Genomic DNA, 4,445 nt, shown 5'->3' with positions numbered 1-4,445 from the left:
CTCTCGAATTGTTCCGTTTCCTTGTTCCAATTTCAGAAAATCTTCTTCCATTTGTCGTACAACCGTCTTAGGGCAGAAATGATCCTTGAATTGATTCACAAATTTTGTCTAGGATAATGTTTGTAAGACATCTGTTCTGGCCAACGATTCAACTTCCCACCAAAATAGAGCATTTGACTTTAATACTGAGACAACAAATAACTTTATCAGTTTCCGGACACCGGATGGTGTTGAACACAGATTCAATCTCTTTGATCCAGCACATGGCTTTTACTGGATCCCTCTCTCTAGAAAAAGTTGGCAGTTTACTTGCTAAGAACATCTTGATGTCTCCTTCCTTGTTATGAGTAACCGGAATAGAGGGATATACTTCCACTCTTTTCGTTTCCACTCTAGCCGGTATTCCCATAATAGACATTAAGGTTTCTCGTAACTTTCCCATTTCCTCGGCCATCATATCTCTAGTTATATATTCTGGGTGTGGCACTGATCTTTCCTGAACATTCCCATAATGGGATTCTTCATGCTCATAATGTACTTGAGCCTGATGCCTTCCCTGTGACTGACTTCTCCCTCTGCCTCTTCCTTTGGTTCTCCCCCAACCTCTATTTCCAGAAGTACTTGTCGGAAGATTAGCAGGTGATTCATCTCTTTCCTCATACTCTAAACGGGTTAATGTTAATAATTACGTATTCACATTCCCAAATATAATGAAGTATTCAAGTTTAGATATGTACCTGTAAATTCATAATTACACTGGTCAGATATAATTAAAATTTACCTTACATATTGTTCTTTCAACTCATCATATTTATTTCCAATGGTGCTAACTATGTCCGGGACCCTTAATATGCAATGAAATAGTTCAAGTCTAGGTATCATCTTGTTAAATACCTAAATCCCTTAAACTTAGGCTCTGATAACACTTTCTGTAATACCCCATTCCACATATTGCATGTAACATATACTTCATACATAAAAAATACATGTTTATACACTACATAGGTCCCTTAATACAAGAATCTACCAGTATTGAATACATAGTCCAAAAATTCAAAATACAGCTCTTGTAATAATCCACATTCTTCTAACAAAATTATACATAGCATAGCCAAATCTTCCAGCAAATATGCAAATAGGAAAAATATTACATTTTCCCCTTCCCCTTACCGTCTGCACCTCCTGCAAATACATATTTAAAATCACAAAACGAGGGTTAGACCGAAAGGTCTAGTGTGTTCCCCTTTTTTGTTATTGCAGGATGAGAATCACCAGAACATTTATTTAAAAACAATGTTTCATATAAATAAAAAATATCTGAACAAATACATCATATTACCAATATCTTTTCTATTCCAAAGCCAATCTCTCAGCTTTCAATAAACATCTCTAAAACCCAAACAGGTTATCATAACGTCACCTTTAAACCTTTTTAATTAAACAAGGTTTATTCAAAGTTTCAGGCCAAACCTGTTATTTCTTCCTCAATAACATCCAAATTATGGTTTACAATAAGAACTTTGATTCTAAATCTTTAAATCACAAAGAAATAAAGATTCCAAATCACAGTAATCTTAAAGGATATAATAGTAAGAGTTACATTACACATCACACATACAAATACCACCCTTATATCCAAAGGTACATCTCTCCTTGATATGCGACCCTAATCCTATGGTACACCTCTCCTTGATATGCCACCCTTATCCCATGGTACACCTCTCCTTGATATGCCACCCTTATTTCCTCATCAAAACATTTCACAAAACAATTCCAATTAGAACAGACCGCAGTCATAAATGTTCCAATGAAATATTATCAATTTAAAATCATTTTTATCAAAATTTCCCATTCTTTTTAAAAGAATATTAAAATGATGATTATATAAATAATACATAATTCAATGCACAAATCCGGTCAACACAGACTTGGCTGGACTTCATCTTTGGTCAAGCCTTGGCTGGTTTAATCAATCCGGACAACACTATACAACGTGTCCGATTTACCAATCCGATCAATACAAGTCCTTGCCCGGTTTACTAATTTGGTCAACTCTCAAATCCTTGTCCGATTTATTAATCCAGACAACACACTCAAGGCTTTGTCCGATTTACAAATACACCGATCACCCCTTGGTCGTATTCCTATTTCTCCATTCAATATCCTTAACCGATTTATAAAACTCAAATCCCACTAACACTTTAAATCACTTGACTCTGTGTTCGATTTGAAGCTACACCGGACAACAAGTGTCTGATTTAACCTAAACCGAACATTTCTTTGTCCGATTTAAATCCAAACCGAGTAAACAAGTTTTTAGTAAAAAACATTAATCAAATCCAAGGGATTACTTCACAATTGAAATAAAATGGTAAGCCACTCACCTTGAATACTTTTGAAAATTTTCTTGAAATATAGTTGAGAATAATCCGRTCACCACTTCTTCTTCTAAATCGCACACTTACTCTCAATTTTGGCAAGAAGAGAGAAATGATAACTTCACACCCCTTTTATACTCTTTATAAAAAGAGTATGGCGGCTAAACCGCCTCCAATCATGCATCCCTTATGCATGCTATACATTTCATGCATACATACACACATCCAATCTCATAAATGCATCTATATTATGCATATAATTTCACATACTAGCATGATCAAATATAATAATTTATCTTGCTGTCATATAATCATTTAACAAGCAATCACATATTAATTACCACGGGTGATAACTAGGATCCGGTTATCACAGTAGTCTATAGAGTTGCACTTTTGCCTGAGATTTGTGGCACGTTTGTGTTAAGATAAGTAGAAAGAATATTTACCTTCGATTGAATTTATCACTTCGATATTTAAGTGGCCTTATTCAATGCTCTATATGGTTGAAAGTGTAGAACACTTTGGTGTTAAAACAAGAAATCGTTCAGTTACAGACAAATAGAATCGGTCAAATACGTGAACGGTTAAAGATGGATCAGGATCGACTAGAAATGTTATGGTGACAACTCCATGGACCAATAGAGTTTGAGGTTAGGGATAATATAATGTTGAAAGTATTGTTGTGGAACAAGATTGTTTGTTTTGGGTAATAGCGAAATCTGAGTCCGTGGTATATCAAACTTTTCATGATCAATGATCGAATTGGTGTGATAGTATACCGGTTAGATTGCTTAGAGAAGTTGAGTGGTATTCTCGGTATCTGTTATATGTCCAGTCTGAGAGAGTGTTTGGTGGATATTGAAAAGGCCATACCATTACCTCAACTTTGTTAAGGAACCAGAAGCAATTATTGGTTACAAGGTCAACAGGTTGAGAAACAAAGAAACAGATTAATAAAGGTTTAATGACGATATCACAAGAGTTAAGAGACTACTTCGGAATCAGAATCATGAATGAGATTGAAATGCTTTGATTCGTCTGAGTGATTGAATTTCGGGATGAAATGCTGTTAAAAGGGGAGATGTTATATCCGATCTTTAATTTATCAAAAGTCATGGGAGTGTATGTGTTATTTCTCTTTTGTTATGGGGTATTATTTGCTAACTTCTTAAAGTTCGGGATTTGACTTTACAAGTTTGGTGGTATTTATACCCACCATCACCGCCTCATCCTTTAGATGAGGAGAATCTATATATATATATATATATATATATATATATATATATATATTTAAAGGAAGAACCAAGGTTGAGGACATGACACAATGAGACAAGTATTTATCAAATTGTGAATTGTGGTGAATTTTTCATCGTCCCAAGTTGGAAACAAAAGTGAAAATTTTAAAATAATGAGAATCAAATATTTATCAAATGGTGAATTCTTCATTGTCCCACATTGGAAACAAAAGTGAAAAGTTGGAAGTACAAATGACTATATAAAGGATAAGATATATCTTGAATCTATATATCTATACTATCTTATTAAGCAAATTCATCAAAAGTCTTAAAGTCTTAAAATTCTAAATGACCAAGATACCCTTTTCACTTTTTCACTTTTTCACCCATTCATCTCCTCACATACACTTACCCCCTCACATACATTTACCTCTCACATTCAACGGATTTTTTTTAAAATTGTAATTTTAAATTTACATTTTATATCCCTGTAATTAGTTAATTAATTACTTTACGTTCTTTACTTAAATGTTTCATTTTAAACCTTTATCAAATTAACATACATAATCGTATATCAAATAAAACATGTTTAAAAAATACATTTTTATTTTAACAAGTTACACTATTATAATMGTCTCGTTAATACCTTCGAAATGAGTCCAAYATTGAATAGTTTTTGACTTAATTATATTATTATATATTATATATAYTGTGAAAAATATTTTTAATGTTTACGATTTATACTTTTATAGTTATTTATTTATATATATGCTATACATTTTGGGATTAGGCTGTCCAAATTGCACTGTATAATATGTTCTTGGGTTTTTTT

This window comes from Cynara cardunculus, assembly GCF_001531365.2.
Source record: "Cynara cardunculus var. scolymus isolate 2C chromosome LG 9, CcrdV1, whole genome shotgun sequence".
Lineage (NCBI taxonomy): Eukaryota > Viridiplantae > Streptophyta > Magnoliopsida > Asterales > Asteraceae > Cynara > Cynara cardunculus.
This window is presented reverse-complemented; position numbering follows the sequence as displayed.